Here is a 19,788-nt window from a genome sequence, read left to right as displayed (position 1 = left end):
ATAGAATATATGGGCCTTCATAGCCTTGGACTGCAACAAACATTCATTCCATAATGAGGTTTGGAATGAACGGTTGTTTGCAGAGGTTTGCCCATCTGCATGCTTGCCCCATGCAGTTCCTCTCCTCAGCTTGGACCCCTCACAGTGATTTTCAGTCATTTCTGTCCACATGGTCACCACATCCTTCAATGAACATTTTGGATGAGAAGACAGGTAACAAACAATCCGATTTGACTCTACAGTCATAAAACGATGGAAATACAGACTCAGAATATTAGGGCAGAATAGAACCTCTGATTGGACCTGGCCCAGAGTTCATCTCTTTATAGGTAGAGAAATAGGGAGTTCATGTGAGGTAGGCAGAATTGTAAGGTGGCCCTCAAGATCCCATTCTCCTGGTGGACACATTCCATATAATCTCCTCCCCTTGAATGTAAGTGGACCTGTACATAAAATGGGATATGAATCCCATGATTGTATTGCTTTTTTTGCCAAAAAGGATTTCCCAGATATAATTAAGGTCTTTTGACTTCATCAAAGGAGCTCCAGTGGCAAAGTGGTTAAGTTCTCAGTTGCTAACCAAAAAGCAGCTATTCAAACCCACCAGCTGCTCTGGGGGAGAAAGAAGTGGCAGCCTGCTTCTGTAAAATTATTATTGTTGTCGTTAAGTGCTGTTGAGTCAGTTCTGACCTATAGTGACCCTATACAGGGATTTCAAGAAGCAGGTTTCCAAGGTTTGAACGGCAAACCTTGTGATTAGCAGTTCAGTGCTGATCCTACAACATCACAAATTACAGCCTTGGAAACCGTAAGCAAAGTTCTATGGTGGCCTACAGGGTTGATGTGAGTTGAAAGCTACTCAAAGGCAATGGGTTTGTATAGGGTTTCCTTAGGGCAGCTGGCATGCTTGACTCACCAGCCTTGTGGTTAGTAGTCCAGTTCTTATCCTACAGCATCACATCGGGACTTGACTTAATCCGGCAAGCCTTTAGAAGACAAAAGAGGCAGCAGCAAACACTCTCCTGAAAGAAAGAAGACTGTGAGCTGCTTTTGGAGAGGGTCCTGGGATTAGGACTGAAGACACTTCTAGATTGACAGCCAGCAAGAAAACAGGACCTTAATCCTACAACTGCAAGGAACGAAATTCTGATTACATCCTGAATGAGCCTGGGAGAGACTCATGATGAGACACAGGACCACTAATACGATTTCAGCTTGATAAGATGCTGATCTGGAAGCTCTGTTACTCTCTGCACAGACTCTGGACCCAGGTATATTGTGAGATTAAAGAGAACAAACAAACAAATACCCACTAGTATTTTAAGCTGGCAAGTTTGTGGTAATTTGTTATGCAACAATAGAAAATGAATACACCCTATCAATGGTAGGTCCTGAGATGTCCAACCCCTCTGATTCACTGCTGACTGGTCCACTGGGCATGCCTTTACAGCTGGTGAAGCTGGCCATACCTCACCCTTGAAGTGGTCTGAAAAACAAGCTCAAATCAACACCCACTATTCTCTTTCCTTTCATTCTTTGCTCCATTCAAATCATATGTCATATACTAATGACAGAGGGATCTTTTACAAAATACGGCTTTCACCTCTGTCCTTCCTCCCTTCAAAATAATGCAGTGACCTCTGAAAGAAATTACGTTAGAAGGTTCTGGATAAAGTGGGAGAAAAATGTGGAAAAAACTCAAAATCATAAAAAAATAATAAAACACCTTATTTGTCAGATAGAGACTGGTGAATCCCCTGAGACTATGTCACTTAGTCAAGCTTCAGGTCTGGAAAAGAACTCACCCCAAGGCTTCAATTTTCAGCCAAACAGACAGGCCCAGCAGAAGAACAATATCATCAGGAAGTATAAATTGTTGTTGCTGTTGTTATGTGCCATGGAGTCAGTTCTGTCTCATAGTGACCCTGTACAGGGTTTCTGAGGCTGTAAATCTTTATGGGAGCAGAAAGCCTCATCTTTCTCCTGTGGAACAGCTGGTAGTTTTGAACTGCTGGCCCTGAAGTTTACAGACCGATGCATAACCACTACCTTAGAATAATCAACAACTTGAGATCCAAAGCATTTCCCCACAGATGAAGTTCAGAAAGGTTAGGAAAGAAAGAGGAATGGAATTATGAAACAAGAGAGGAAGAAGGATAAGTGATATTTTATTGTGGGGAATGCAATCAATGATATGAAACAAAATGTGTATGGACTGTTAAATGTAAAACTGATTTCCTCCACAAATCTTCACCCAATTCACAATAAAAACAAAACACAAACAACCCAAAACCCCTGCAATGACTCCTTCTTGTCTGGAATATCAGTTCTCTGCTTCTAATCCCAGTGCTCATGTCCCAGTCATGTCTCTCCCACTAGCTGAGCACAAACTCTCAATCCCAGGTTTGATGGATTTTGCCTACCACTCTCACCTGAAAGGAATGCTTCCAATATGTTTCCTTACCCAGGCTGCTCCCTAGGATACTGTCTCTCGTCATTAGACTGGGCTTTAATTTATCATGCTGTCTCCAAGAAAATAAAATTTCCTTTAGTGACTTCAGCTTCACAGGTTTCAAGATATATGCTATAACATAGATGAATCTCAAAAATATAATCAGCATAAGAAGTCACACATAAAAATTTACATACTGTAGGATTTATTTACATACAAATCCAGAAACAGTAAAACTAATTTATAGTGACAGAAAGTACATAAACGGTTGCCTGGTGCTAGGGAGATTATTGCAGGGAACTTTTTAGGTGATAGGAATGTTCTCTCTGTGTGGTTTTTAAAGTTTTTATTGTTAATTGAGTGATACTTTACATGGGGGAACATCAGTCTTACATTCATCATTTCATTGCAATGATTACAATTTCCTCTGTGCAACATCATTCAACAGTATTTGCTTCCATTCCCACTGTTTTGTTTTTGTTTTTGTTTTTTTTTTTTTGCAGGAGGGATGTACACAAAAACACTCAGGAATATATAATCATTTAAACAACCAAAGGACACATCTGAAAGCCTGCCTTCTGGCCACCAGCACCTGGATACTTCTTTTTCCATGAGTCTGGAGTCCTCAGCTGCTCTCTTTCCCTCCATGCCCTCATCTCTGTCTCCATCTCTGGTGTCACTGCTTCTCTGGATAGGGTCCCACATTCTGCACAAGCTCTTCTCCCTTGACGACCCTAGGGTTCTCTGTTCCTGGACTGTAAGATTACCTACTCTCCTCTTTTTGTTACAGAACTTCTACCTTTACAGTTGTGACAGTTACAATTAGTCATGATAACAATTACTCACTATTGAATCATAAGATTCTTATCCCCATCTACTTTCACCAGACCTGTCTAGACAAGATGAAAACTATTCAGTGGGGATTCTGCCTTCCCCACACACTCTAAAACTAAACTCTCTCTTAAAAACTTGTATGGCAGTCACTTCGTGCCTTTATAGCCCCTCCCATTTTAGGTAGCCAATGTCTAAGTTGCCTGTCTCTATCAACCCTGTATACAGAGGGGATAAGATTGATTTTGGATGTTAAGACTCCTTCCCTCTCAGTTGGTATTTTGAGCTACTACATCCATAAGTATAAGTCAAGTTCATCAAATTGTAGCAATTTACACTTGTTTCCTTTTTGGGTGTTCTTGTGTGTCTCTCCTCACTTCACATCAGCTAGGTGCTTTGCTATAAGCTCCAGCCCTCTGTAGCTATGTCCATGTCCATGGGCTCAGGAGTTCACAGGTCTCACCACACTTCAGACTAACCAACTCTTCCTCTTTTTTTCTTTCATCTTCAGGTCAACGGGAATCTATGAAATGTGGTTGAACTAGGCCCATATCTTCATTGCTGCTGTTCCTCCTCATCTAGTCACCAGGAGACCAATGTGGTCACCAGAAAGCTTACATGCCTGTTCATGTGTTCCCTTTGAGTTTCAGTCTTGGAGGGGAATTTGTCCTGAAGGGACTTGCTTGCTCTCCTTGTTGGCTCCCCAGTGAACAACTTGCTTGTTCTAGTAGTAGCCAATCAGACTGCCATTTTTGTTTTGGATTTTCTGATGGTCTTTCTTTCAAGAAGTATCTTCTATTCCTCTAATTCCTCTAGCTAGAGAATGTTCTGTGTTTTGGTTGTGGTGATACTTATGTGGATGCATACATTTGTCAAAATCCACTTGAAATGGATCTTATTGTTTGAGTATATAAACTATACCTCAATAAAGTTGATTTGAAGTGAAAAAAAAAAAGCAAATTCTTTGCATATTTTGCAGTCAACTAAAGCTTTGTTGGGGGGACACTGCAGGATAATACCCTGGAACACAATGTCGTATTGAACCACAGGATCACCAGCTGCTCCTTGGAAACTCTACACAGGGTAGCTATGAGTTGGAACCAACCTGAAAGCACTTGACAACCACAACAACATCAACAAAACTTTGTTGGACATTCCATAGGGCATACTTTTCTGAAATGAAGACTTGCACATGATTTATAAAGAGTGAGTCCAGGAAAATGGCTACAGACTAATGTTGAGACAGCCAGTACCTAGAATGCAGGTAGAGCCATCATCTTTCAGAGACCGAAGAGCTCCTAGGCTGAGAGCTAAGAGGTGGCTTAAAAAGTGGATTGATGTTGTTGTTAAGTGCTGTCAAGTTGGTTCCAGCTCATAGCAAACCTGTATAGGGTTTTCTAGGAGTGGCTGGTGGGTTTGAACTGTCGATCTTGCTTATCCTACAGTGCCACACCAGAACTCCAAAAGAAGTGGGTTAAACAAAATTTAAAAGGGAGTGCCCAGCAACAGAAATCCAGAAATTGGTGTGTTTGGGTGGGGTTCTGGGGATTACGAAGGAAAAAATTAGCTATATGTGTTAGACGAGAGGTCTAGACTTTGGGGTTCAAACAGTGTATATCTCCTAGATCAAAGTCATCCCCATACCATATGGAGGCATCTTTCAGAGCCTCACCATGGTCTGGAAGAACAGCTTTCAGGATAAGATCTAACTTTGCTCTGAATTGACACCCCTAGCAACTGGCCTGATTATATTATAACTTCCATGGGAGTTGGGTGCTGGAAAGGAGGCATGGGATTTCTGAGCAATGAAAAGGGATCCCTCATTTGGGTTAAGTACCAAATGACTTCTGCCCAGGCCTTGTGTGGTGCTGAATAGACTCTCCCACTGTAACTCAGGACACTACCTAAGAGATGAGGTTCAGCAGGGGCAGCAGCAGCTGGAACATTGAGCATTTGGTGGGATTTCTAAAGCTGTAGAGAAATTAGCAGGACTTCAGATCCAAAGAGAATCAGATGGACAGAAAACATCCCTTCCACAGTAGTAATTAAAGCATATCTGTCATTTCTGCCAGATTTCTGCCAGTCCACCTCAATTAAGTATGATATATCCAGTTGGTGTCATGTCATGGGTACTCCAAGTATGTTACAGTAGAACTGTGCTCTGTAGAGTTTTCTATTTTTTATTTTATTACAAAAACGTTTACAACTTTGAGATGAGAATTTAGAATATTCATCAAGAAATAAACCTAGAGTCAGAAGAATTGGGAACTGGTGGCTTGATTTCCTACATGACCACTCAGTTTCCCCAGCTGTATGGCTGAGTAAGTAATCTGCTGCTTCTTTCTTACTTACAATTGTTATGGGAATAACTTAAATAAAATATTCAGAATTAATTACAAAGAACATACACATATAAAGCACTCTCCTGTTTCACTGACATGAAATAATACATTTGGATATATTGACATGTGGTTGACAACATGATGTTGTAAGATCTAAAACAAATTTGATGATGTAATTAAATGCCTATCTTTCCACTTTTTATATTTAAGACAGACAGTTACCATCTATGGGATCTCCTATCAGAAATGATCTATGTTTATAAACGGAGTTGGCTGCATGGGCACATAAATCATGTGAAAATTTGGAGCAGATGTTATTGGGTAGCTGGAATCTTCCTGTTAGGATTGTTAGGATTACAAATGACATAGAGCAGACTTCCTACATGCTTCACAGACATAGTAATACAGCTACTTGAAAGAAATGTTTATATTCTCAATAGTCTGGTCTTTAATCAACAAATATGATTGCTTTATAATCTGGTCTTAGATGAGTCAGACAGCAGAATATGTAGGCATTTTCAAGCCATGGGGGAAGAGGGCCACAAGGGAGACTGCTTTACAGTAACTTGTCTGCCAAATTGTGATCTCCAGATTTTTTTCTCATTTGGCTATGTAATGATGAGCCTTCCCAGGGCCTTTTCACAATAGCCTCCTGTCATGAATTGAATTATGTTCCCCAAAATATATGTGTGAATTGAACAAGCCATGATTATCAATGGTTTGGTAGTTATGTAATAGTGCAATCTGGCTATTATGGAATGGTGTAATCATCCCCCATGATGTGATCTGATATTATCAGCTAGTCAGCTGTAAGGGAATTAGGGTGAGATACAACAGTCTTACTCAGGTCACAGTCCAATGTAAGGAGAGTTTCGCTGGAGTATGGGTGTGTCCTATATTGCCTTTTATAAGACATGAAAGGAAAGAGAAACAAATAGAGAAAAAGGACATGTTACCACCAAGAACAAGGAGCTCTGGTAGTGTAATGGTTACGAATCTGGCTGCAAACCTTAAGGTCAGCAGTTCAAAACGACCAGCTGTTCCATGGGAGAAAGATAAGACTTTCTGCTCCTGTAAAGATTTACAGCTTCGGAAACCCTGTACAGGGTCGCTACGAGTCGGAACCAACTCCACGGCACATAACCACCACCACCACCACCAAGAAGAACTGAGAGGGGGACATGGCCTTTGAACCCAGGGTTCCAGAGCTGAGAACTTCCTAGACTTAGGGCAAAGTTGATGACAAGGCATATGAGATTTCTTAGAAACTCAGGAACCACAGATGATAAAAGGACTCAAGATCTTTTCCCCTAAACTGTGAGCCAACAGAGACAGAGAAAGCTTTCTCTAGAGCTGGTACCCTGAATTCAGACTCTAGCCTGCTAAACTGAGAGACCACCACTCATCTGTCAGTTTGTCATCTTGGGGTGGCTTGCATGTTGCTATGATTCTGGAAGCTATGCCATGGGTATTTTGAACAGCAGCACGGTCACCCATGGTGTACCGATTTCAGATGAGCTTCCAGATGAACATGACTAGGAAGAAGGAGAGACTGACTACTTCTGAATAATTAGTCACTGAAAACCTTATGAATAGCAGTGGAACACTGTCAGCACCAGATTACTGAATATTGAAACATGATGATGCTATACTGTCAGATATAGTGTCAGAAAATGAGACCCTTTGATTGGAAGGCACTCAAAATATGAATGGGGAAATGCTGCTTTCTCAAAGTAGAGTTGACCATGATAATGTGAATGGAATAAAGCCTATGGGACTTTCATTTGCTAATGGGGCATAACTCAAAATGAAGAGTAACAACTGTAAACATCTATTAAAAATTAGAACATGGAATGTACAAAATGTAAATTTAAGAAAACTGGAAATCATCAAAAATGAAATGGAACACATAAACATTGATATGGTAGGCATTAGTGAGCTGAAATGGACTGGTGTTGGCCATTTTGAATCTGACAATCACATGGTATACTATGCTGAGATTGACAAATGAGGAATAGTGCTGCATCAAGAAGAATATATAAAGATCTGTCTTGAAACACCATTGTTTATGATAAGAAAATATCCACATGCCTACAAGAAGAGCAGTTAATACCAGTATTATTCAAATTTATGTACCAACCACAAAAGTCAGTGATGATGAAATTGAAGAATTCTACCAACTTATTCAGTCTGAAGTTGATCAAACATGCCATCAAGATGTATTGATAATTATTGATGATTGGAATACAAAGATTAGAAACAATGAATAAGGATCAGTACTTGAAAAATATGGTCTTAGTGATAGAAATGATACTACTGGAGATCATATGATAGAATTTTTCAAAACCAATGACTTCATTGCAAATAGCTTTTTTTTTTTTTTTTTTAAAGGTTTTTATTGTGGATTAAGTGAAAGTTTGCAGGGCAGATCGTCATTTTTACACTTAACAAATCATACACCTTGTTTCATTACAATGATTATAATCCCCTCCATGTACCATCAGTTAACAGTATTTCTCTCTATTCACTTTAGGTCTTTTATTTTTGAACACTCAGGCATATAAAACAATTTACACCACCAAAGGGCACATTCTACAAATCTGCCTCCTGGCCACCAGCTCTTAGTCCCTCTCTTTCCATGAATCTAGAGTCCTCAGCTGCTCCCTCTCTCCATGTCCCCATCTCTGCCTCCATCCCTGGTGTTGCTACTTCTCAGAATAAGGCCTCTCATTCCACTTGTGCTCTTTGCCCTTGATGATCCTAGGGTTCTTTGTTTCTGAACTGTAAGATTAACTACTCCCCCATTTTTGTTTCAAAACTTCTACCTTTACAATTGTGACAGTTGCAATTAGTCATCAAATATCTTTTCTAAACAACAGAAAAGACCACTAAACACATGGACCATACCAGATGGAATACACAGAAATTAAATTGACTACATCTGTGGAACGAGATGGTGGAAAAGCTCCATATCATCAGCAAAAACAAGTCCATTGTGTGTATGTACCACAGTTTGTTTATCCATTCTTCAGTTGATGGGCACTTTGGCTGTCTCCATCTTTTTGCTATTGTAAATAGTGCTGCTATGAACATTGGTGTGCATATATTTTCTTGGATTGTGGCTCTTTTTTCTTGTGGTTAAATACCAAGTGGAGGAATTGCTGGATCATAAGGTATTTCTATTTTCAACCTTCTGAGGAAATGCCATATTGCTTTCCAGAGAGGTTGGACCATTTTTCAGTTCCACCAACAATGCAAGAGTGTCCCAGTCTCTCCACATCCCTGCCAGCATTTATTGTCTTCTACATTTTTCATCTTTGGTGTTATTGTTTGTGTGAGATGATATCTCGTTGTTTTGATTTGCATCTCTCTAATAACTAGTGATCGTGAACATTTCTTCATATGTTTGTTGGCTGCCCAGATCTCTTCCTTGGTGAAGTAAATCCTGAGAAGAGGCAAAAAGGAGTAATCTGATACAATTTGATGAACTTGACTTACACCTATGGATGCAGTAGCTCAAAAGAGGAAACAGATCTTTACAGCGAGCATCATTCCTACCCCCTCCATACACAGAGTAGACAGGGATGGGCAACTAGGACATTGGCTACCCAAAATGGGGGGGGAGGGGCTACAAAGGCAAGAAGTGACTGGCTTACAAGCTTTCAAGAGGGAGCCTAGCTCCAGAGGGCATGGAGGAAGGTAGAATCTCCACTGAGTAGTATCCAATCTGTCTGGTCTGGGCTGATGAAAGGAGATGTGGATAGGTCTCTTGTAATACAACAGTGAATAATTATTATCAGGACTGATTGTGAGGGTTGGAAATATAAAGGTAGATGTTTTGTAGCCAAAGGAGGGGAGTGATTGACTTTGCAGTCTAGGAGCGGAGGTCCCTGGGACCATCAAGGGAGAAGAGCGGAGAGCATGACCCAACCCAGAGAAGCAGTGATGCCAGAAATGGAGGCAGAGATGATGATGTGGAGAGATGGAGCGGCTGGGGACTTTAGACCCAGAAAGGGAGAGAAGCTGTTTGCTGATGACTTGGGGGCAGGATTGCAGGGTATATATACCCTTTTGTTGGTTGATGATGCATGGAGGGACTTGTAACCATGGCAATGAAGCGATATATGATAGGATGAATGTAAAGCTAAAGTTCTCCCATGTAAACTATCACATAATTCACAATAAAACATTAAAAAAAAAGAAAGAAAGAAAGAAAGAAAGAAAAAACAACAAGGCCAGGAGAAGACTGTGGAATAGACCATCAATTGCTCACATGCAAGTTCAGGCTGAAGCTGAAGAAAATTTAAAACAAGTCCGTAAAAACCAAAATGTGACCTTGAACAGATCCCAACTGACTGTAGATATCATCTGAAAATCAGATTTGATGCATTACACACTACAGACCAAAGACCAGAAGAGTTGTAGGATGCCATCAAGAATAACATGATATAGGAAGAAAGCAAAAGGTCATTAGGAAGACAAGAAAGAAGGAAAAGACCAAAGTGGATGTCAGAAAAGACTCTGAAACGTGCTCTCCAGCATAGAGAAGCTAAAGCAAAATGGAAGAACTGAGGAGGTTAAAGAGCTGAATGGAATTTTTCAAAGGTCAGCTCATGACGATAAAGTCAAATATAGTAACAAAATGTGCAAAGACCTGGAGTTAAAAAACCAAAAGGGAAAAATACACTCAGCATTTCTTAAGCCTAAAGAACTGAAGAAAAAATTCAAACCTCAACTTGCAGTATTGAAAGATTCTATGGGAAAAATATTGAATGATGCAGAAAGAATCAAAAGAAGATGGAAGGAATACAGAGTTACTATCCCCAAAAGAAATGATTGGTGTTCAACCATTTCAAGAGGTAATGTATGATCAAGAGCCAGTGATCCTGAAGGAAGAAGTCCAAGGTGCATTGAAGGCATTGACAAAGAAGAAGGCTCTGGGAATTGATGGAATAAAAATTGAAATCTTTCAACAAACTGATGCAACACTGGCGGCACTCACTCATCTATGCCAAGAAATTTGGAAGACAGCCACCCGGCCAACTGACCAAAAGAGATTCATATTTGTGCCCATTCCAAAGAATGGTGACCCAACAGAATGTGGAAGTCATCTGACAATACCATGAATATAGCAGGCAAGTAAAATTTTGCTAAAGAGAATACAACAACAGCTGCAACCATGCATTGACAGAGAACTTCAAGAGGTTCAAGGCAGATTCAGAAAAGCATGTGGAATGAGAGACATCATTGCTGACGTCAGATGGATCTTGGCTGAAAGTGGAGAACACCAGAAAGATGTTTACCTGTGTTTTGACTACACAAAGACTGTCAATGTGTGGATCATGATACACTATGGACAACATTGTGGAGAATGAGTATTCCAGAACACTTAATTGTACTTATTGTGACCAAGAGGCAGTTGTTCAAAAGAATAAGGGAACACTGAATCATTTTAAATTAGTAAAGGGGCTTGCCAGGGTTTTATTCTCTCACCATACATATTCAATCTTTATGCTTAGCAAATAACTCAAGAATCTGGAATACATGAAGAAAACCATTTTCCTCATGATTGGAGGAAAACTCATTAATAACCTGAGATATGCAGATGATACAACCTTGCTTGATGAAAGCGAAGAGGACTTAAAATATTTGCTGATGAAGACCAAACTCCACAGTCTCCATTATGGTTTGCACCTCAATGTAAAGGAAACAAAAATCCTCACCATTGGACCAATAAATAACAAAAAGATTGAAGTTGTCAAAGATTTCATTTTGCTCGGGTCAACCATCAACACTCATGGAAACAGCAGACAAGATTTCAAATGACGCATTACATTAGGCCAATCTGTTTCACAAGACCTCTTTAAAGTGTTCAAGAGCAAAGACGTCAGTTTCAGCACTAAAATGTGTTTGCCCCAAGCCATGGCATTTTCAATAACCTCATAAGCATTTGTGAAAGTTGGACAATGAATAAGGAAGACTGTAGAAGAATTGCTGATTTTAAAATATCATAAAACCATAAAGTCATGGTGTTAGAGGGGAATATTAAAGTACCATGGACTGCCAATGGAACAAACAGATCTGTGTTGGAAGAAGTACAGCCAGAGTGCTCCTTGTAAGCCATATGGCCAGACTTTTTCTTTCATACTTCGGACATATTATCAGGAGGGGTCAATCCCTGGAGAAGGATATCATGTATGGTAAAATGGAGCGTTGGAGAAAAAGAGGAAGATCCTTAATGAGATGGACTGGCATGGTGGTGGCAGCAATGGACTCTGGCTTAGCAATGATTGTAAGGTTGGCATGTGGCTGGGCAGTGTTGTGTTTTGTTGGGCATAGGGTCTCTATGAGTTGGTTCCGACTTGATGGCACCTAACAACAACAACAAGCTGAGATAGAATAAATTTCTGTTTGTTAAAGTCATTCACTATTGGTATTTCTGTTTTATCAACATTAGGTAAAATACCTCCCCTTAGGTTTTCAGCCTCAGAAACTTTTGCCCAAGAGGGAAGTGGTAAACTGTTAAACCTAAAAGCTAATGTGAAGATTCTAGAAATTACAGAAAACAACTCCTCAGCAACACACAGGCAGACAAAGCTTTTTGAAATCCTCTGTTCTGCTGGGCTTTACTCCTTTGAGTCTGAAGTCATTGTTTTGAACATTGTTTGGAATCACTTTCCAGAAATTATTTTCTAAGGAGTAGAATATCTTTCTGTAGACAAACGTCTGTGATTCTGAGATAAAATAGTAGATGTTCTGTTTCACATCTCTTCTGACTCCCTGACTTTTGTTATTTCTGTTCCTGTTACCAAGTGAAGCATTTCAGAGTCATAATGTAGGTTTTCTTTTCTTTTCTTTCTTTTCCTATTTTTAATTTGGAAAATGAAGAAGTAAAACTGCAATGTTCAACATGGGAGGTCTAGTGGATGAAAGGATTGGAAAATGACTTAACCCAAACAATGACTCAATTACATTTTCGACACAGAATATGATTGTTTAACTCTGTTGATCTTAAATTGGATTAAGTGCTCTGAATAATTGAAAACACCATCCTGAGTTGGGCGCCAATCCATGATTTCAGGGGAGTGTTGGAGCGAGTGCGCAGAAGAGGGATTGTACCAATTACCTACTGAGTGTGTTGGGGTGCTTAGGTCTGAGAACGGTGGGGGACATGCTGAACATGCTTCTTCTTTCCCTGTACTGAATGCTTGGCTGCAGAAAGCCCCACCATTAGAACTCTTCTGTCTGCAGGAAGTGCTGGTACCAGAAAAGCAGTCACAGATCCCTTACCAGACTCTTGCCACTTCAGAGTAGCCTAGGTTCAATCTGTCAGAGTTGATGACAGAGAAAGAACAATGACAAGAAAATCTTAGATTTGAAAATCATTCTTTTGGTTGTACTAGCTTCCCAAGGCTGTCTTAACAATGCACCACAAATGGGGTGACTTTTAAGAATAGAAACATTGTCTCACTGTTCATAAAGGTAGCAGTCCAAATCTGTGTTACCTATGTTGATCCCTTCTGAGGACTCTGAAGAGGATTCTGTTCTGGGACTCTCTACTTGCTTTTGATGACTCCCAGCATTCATTGGTGTTCCTTGACTTACAAACTCTGTTCAGAGTCGAATTACCCAACAAGCAAGTTAACCATGGGTTGACTTGTGCTTACTTACTAATCTGTCGTGACAGATGCACATTTTCTCACCATGTCAAAGATTCTGTCTCTAGATATGGCTGGTATCTGTCTCCCTCCCAACTGCATAACACCTTACTAATCTGTAGTGAATGGTTTCACATGTTCTTCACATGGGAAAAAGGAAGTCTGAATCACAAAAAGATGCATGAGATCATAACAACCTAAATAACATATTAGGAGTCCTGGTGTGATGCTATGAGCTAATGTGCTGGACTGCAAAGTCTATTTGAACTGCCAGGTTGGTGGTTCAAGTTCACCAGTCGTTATGGGTCAGAGCTGACTCGATAGCACTTAACAACAACAACAACAAATAATATATTAGCTACAGCATTTTGAGTAATGGAATCATGTGAAATTTTTATGATATTTTAAATATATATTTGTATATCGCTATCCAATATGTGGAGTCCTGGTGTGACACGGTGGGCTAATGTGTCAGACTGTAAAGGCATTTGAACTGCAAGGTCAATGGTTCAAGCTCACCAGCTATAGGTCGGAATCGACTTGACGGCACTTAACAACAACAACCACCTAATATGTGTCTAACTTAGGATATCTCTCCCCTACTAAGAAAAAAAGTCCTGCCAGCAATAAATTGTCTACAATTAGCAAGGATAGTGTGTTATTAGCTCCCATAACCACACAAATTCTTGCAGACTGTTCACCTCCTGCACTCTGCCTTTGGAAGCTGGCTGACCTACAGACTTCTACTTAGGAATTTTACATGTAGAGCCCCTTAGGTTTCTTCATAGCTTTGCAGTAGTCATTCCTGAGGTGGCTAAGTTTGGAGCAACCTGAGAGTTAAAACTCCAGTGAGCCTATATGCTAACACCTGATTAGTAAGTAAATATTTTATGTTTTTTGTTGTTGTTACGTGCTGTAGAGTTGGTTCCAACTCATAGAGACCCTGTATAGGGTTTCTGAGGAGCAGCTGGTGGGTTTAAACTGCTGACCTTGTTGTTTGCAGTACAATGCTGATTCACAGTGCCACATAGGAAAGTAGAATTTATGTCAGCTCCAAAACCAACACAAAAACCAGTCTTTTCATTTTCTACCAGAAAACTACAAGAAGCTATTGCTTTTCATATTTTTTCTTGGACCAAGTTTAGATAAGCGATGTAAACTCTTGGTAATTGTAAATGTACCAAGGTATACAGAAATACCTACTGCTGAGAACACTGGGGGTCCCATAAATAGCATTAGGAGCTCATCACTAGTGACTGATGGCCAAGGACTTAACTCTTTGCAAACACTGATTATATTAGGTAAGCATTTTTTGAATTTATGTAAATGTTTCTGTATTAACATACTTGTGGATTTTATAATAAAACAACAATAAAAATGAAATATTTCATGAATTAGGGATGACCAGAGGTCATATGACTGCAAAGAAAAGGTGTATGGACTTGTTCTGAATGGAATTTGATGTTGGCTTGAGTAATAGATACACCCTAAAGTCACCTGACAGTCTGATAATTATTCATAGTCTGAGAAAGTCTGCCTCACTACTGCCATAAGGCATAAAGTGTCTGAATATTATTTTGTCTTACAGTTAACCAGTGGAAAATACCAGTTTCTAAGTTGGACCTGCCAACATGTACCTCTAAGTTATGCTTTGATTATCTCAGCATAAATTTTCTTAGTATGTTTGCTAAACAGGGTAACATTGCCATGGATACTTTCCACTGCCCTATAACTTCCCTTACAATTCTGGCACTTTCTCTCAAAGCTACCACATATGACACCAATTGAACACATTAGCGTCTCATTTGTCCTCAGCATGGATAGGAAATCCAGAGGAAAAGCCGCATAGAAATACGATGAAGACAGAGGAAACACAAAATGGAGGAGAATGGGGAGGGGTGGAGAACACAACTTGACTCAAAAAATGTGCTGGTGACTTAACCCTTTCCTAGTTCAGTCTTCATGTTTAGGGTAATTAAAATAATTTCTTGGTGTGAGGAGATTGAATAGGTGGAGTGATAACATGGGTATAGAGATGTGGCACACAAATAAGTTGGGAGATAGCTTTCTCATTACACACTAATGTGGAAGCTAAGAGTCAACAACACATTGTTACCCTAAGGTGTCACACTCAGAGGAACAGTGCCCAACCTTCATTTTCTTCGCATTTCTGTGCTAAGTCAATGGAAATATCTTTCTTACAGATATGTACCACCACTCATCTGTCAGTTTGTTGTACTGTGGTGGTTCACATGTTGCTATGATTCTGGAAGCTATGTCACTTCCAGCAGGGTCATCCATGGTAGACAGGTTTCAGCTGAGCTTCCAAACTAGTAAGAAGGAGAGATCGACTACTTTCAAATATTTGCTCACTGAAAACCTTTTGAATAGCAGTGAAACACTGACAGCACCAGAATATTGGATACTGAAACATGACGAAGTGCAGCAGAATGTTGTCAGATATAGTGCTGGAAGATGAGCCATTTAGGTTGGAAGGCTCTCAAAATATGACTAGGCAAGAGCTTCCTCCTCAGAGTAGAATTGACTGCAATGATGTGAATGGAGTAAAGCTTTCAGGATCTTCATTTGCCAAAGGGGCACTTCTCAAAATAAGGAGAAACAACTGTAAACATCCATGAATAATCAGAACATGGAATATATGAAAAATGAATCTTGGAAAATTAGAAGTCGTCAAAATGAAATGAACACATAAACGTCCATATGGTAGGCATTAGTGCACTGAAATGGATGGTTATTGGCCATTTTGAATCTGATAATCACAGTGGTTTACTATGTTGGGAATGACAAATTGAAGAGTAATGGCATCACATTCATCATTGAAAAGAACATATCAAGATCTGTCTTGAAGGGCAACACTGTCTGTGATAGGACAATAATCTATATACCTACAAGGAAGACCAGTTAATACCACTATTATTCAAATGTGTGCACCATTATTCAAATTTAGTAAGCCAGTGATGATGAAATTGAAGAATTCTACCAACTACTTCAGTCTGAAATTGATCAAGTATGCAATCAAGATGGATTGATAATTACTGGCGATTGGAATGCAAAGATTGGAAACAAGGAGGAAGGATCAGTCCTTGGAAAATGTGACCTTGGTGATAGAAATAATGCTGGAGATCTCATGATAGAATTTTTCAAGACCAATGACTTCATTGCAGATACCTTTTTTTTTTTCTTTTTTCATATTTATATTGTGAATTGAGTGAAGGTTTACAGATAGATCATCAGTTTTATATTCAACAAATCATGTATTTTTCTTCAATGTTGTTGTTGTTAAGTGCTGTTGAGTCAGTTCCAACCCACAGCGACTCTGTATAGGGTTTCCAAGGAGGGCTTGGTGAACTTGAACTGCTGCCCTTTTGGGTTCAAACCAATTTTGCAGTCCAGCGCATTAACTCATAGCTCAATCCCCTCCATGTTCCGACAGTTAACAGTATTTACCTCTATTCATTTTATTACATTCCTCCCTGTGTCTCCTGCTACCTTCATCTTTCCTCTGCTAATCTCCTTATTGTATTTTGTCTGCCCTGTCACCCATGTTATCATGTGTGTACCCCTAATCCTTGAATAATTTTCCCTCTCTCAACACATATATAGGAGTCCTGGTGTGGCACTATGTGTTTATGCGCAGGACTGCAAAGTTGGCTTGAACCCCAAGGTTGGCAGTTCAAACTCATCAGTCTCTCCTTGGAAACCCTATACAGGGTTGCTATGGGTCAGAAACAACTAGATGGCACTTAGCAACAACAACCCTTATAACTATCATAGATTGTTTTGTTTATCAAGAAACTTTAAAAAATTTTTTTTTAACTTTTGACATTGGTTTCATAAAATGTTTCTCCTTTTGAGATTGACTAATTTCACTCAGCACAATGTCCTCCTGGTTCAATCATGCTGTGAGGTGCTTCACAGATTCATCCTTATTCTTTAACATTTTGTAGCATACCACTGTGTGTATGTACAGAACTTTGTTTAACCATTCTTCTGTGAATGGGCATTTAGGCTGTCTCCATCTTTTTGATATGTCTCTTGTAGACAGCATATTATAGGATCTTATTTTCTTATCCATTCTGCTCTCTATCTCTTGACTGGTACATTTAATCCATTTAGATTCTGTTTAATTATCAATAGGTATGAATTGATTGTTGTAATTTTTTTATGGGTTGTGTGTGTGTGTGTGTGTGTGGTGTTCCTGGATTCTTAGTTCCATACAGTTTTCTATGCTGAGTTCATTTTGTTTGTGGGTTTTCTTTTCATTTCAGTTGTGTGACTGTTTACTAAATCTTTCTAATTTTCCTCTTTTTTATTTTGATGTTCAGGTGTATTCTTTTTCTTTGAGGTTACTCTGTGAGTTATTAATTTTTTCCAAGCTTAAAACAGTCTTTTATCTTGAAGTCTACTTGACTTCCTTGCTATTTGGAAGTTCTGGAAGACACCATTTTAAAATAACGTATAAGACAACAATACATGTGTGCCTTACCAGATGGAACACACAGAAATCAAATTGACTACATCTGTGGAAAGAGACGGTGAGAAAGTTCCATAACATCAGCCAAAACAAAGCCAGGGGCAGACTGTGGAACAGACCATCAATTGCTCATATGCAAGTTCAGACTGAAGCTGAGGAAAATGAAAACAAGTCCATGGGAGCCAAAATACAATGCTGGACATATCCGATCTGAATTAAGAGATTATTTGAAGACAGTTTAGATTCATTAGACACTACAGACTAAAGACTAAAGATCAGAAGCGTTGTGGGATAACAGCAAGAAGACCATACATGAAGAAAGCAAAAGGTCCTTAAGAAACCAGAAAAAAAAGAAAAGACCAAAATGTCAGAAGAGATGCTGAAACTTGCTCAACAATGTAGACGCTAAAGCAACAGGAAGAAATGAGGAGGTAAAAGAGCTGAACAGAAAATCTCAAAGGGCAGCTCGAGAAGACAAAGTCAAATATTATAATGAAATGTGCAAAGACCTGGAGTTAGAAAACTAAAAGGGAAGAACACGCTCAGCATTTCTCAAGCTGAGGAAACTGAAAAAGAAAATTCAAGCATTGATTGTAATATGGAAGCATCCTAGGAGCAAAATAATAAATGAAGCAGAAAGAATCAAAAGAAGATGAAATGAATACATAGAGTCACTGTACCAAATAGAAATGATCGATGTTCAACTATTTTAAGAGGTAGAATATGATCAAAAGCCAATGATACTGAAGGAAGAAGTCTAAGGTGCACTGAAGGCATTGACAAAGAACAAGGCTCCTATAACTGATGGAATACAAATTGAAGTCTTTCATCAAAGATTTGATGAAGCACTGGAGGCACTCACTCATCAATGCCAAGCAAATTGTAAGACAGCTACCTTGTCAACTGACTGGAAGAGATCATGTTTGTGCCCATTCCAAAGAGAGGTGATCTAACAGAATGCAGACATCATTGGCAATATCATTAATATTGCATGCAAGTAAAATTTTGCTAAAGATAATACAAAAATGGCTGCAACCATTCATTGACAGAGAACTTCCAAGGGTTCAAACCAGATTCTGGTATTGCTAAAAGAACAAATAGATCTGTGTTGGGAGAAGTACAGCCAGAGTGTACCTTGGAATCCAGGATGGCCAGACTTTGTCTTTCATACTTTGAACATGTTGTTAGGAGGGACAAGTAACTGGAGAAAGCTATCATGTTAGGCAAAGTGGAGGGTCAGAGAAGAAGAGGAAGACCCCCAGCGAGATGGATTGGCACAGTGGCAGCATCAGTGGGTTCAGATTGTAGCAGCGATTGTGAGGTTGGTCCAGGATTGGGCAGTGTTTCATTTTGTTGTGCACAGGGTTGCAATGAGTTGGTATCGACTCAATAACAACAGTAAGAGAAAGCTATGAAACATGCCTACTTTAGAACCTTTCAAGAAACCTTTCAAGGTGCTGACACCTTGACTTCAGATTTCTGGCCTCCAGAGCTGTTAGAGAATATCTTTCTGTTATTTTAAGCCACCCAGTTTCTGTTCCTTTGTACAGCAGTCCTAAGATTCTAGCATACCTCCTAGATACCACTGAAATCTGTCCTCTTATCACCCTTAAGCTTAGATGCTGAAGATAACACTACTATCCTCACTGGTCTTCCTCAGTCCTTCTTTATCACCCTGTAATCCATTCTTCTCACTGCAGCCAGAGTTGTCCTTTCAAAACACAAATATGATCATAGATTCACTGTTTAAACCCCTTCAATGGTTTATCAGTGTATTCTAAGACAGACTTCAAAGTCCCAAACATGGCCTATGAAGTCTGTTTTTGTTACCCAGTGCTGCTATAACAGAAATACCACAAGTAGATGGCTTTAACAAACTGAAATGTATTCTTTCACAGTTTAGGAGGCTAGCAGTCCAAGCTCAGAGTACCAGCTCTAGGAGAAGGCTTTCTTTCTTTGTTGAATCTTAAGAAATGGCCTTGTCTACATTCAGTATCTGTCAGTCTAACA

Source organism: Chrysochloris asiatica, unplaced genomic scaffold, assembly GCF_000296735.1.
Source record: "Chrysochloris asiatica unplaced genomic scaffold, ChrAsi1.0 scaffold00087, whole genome shotgun sequence".
Lineage (NCBI taxonomy): Eukaryota > Metazoa > Chordata > Mammalia > Afrosoricida > Chrysochloridae > Chrysochloris > Chrysochloris asiatica.
Note: the sequence above shows the minus strand (reverse complement) of the source record.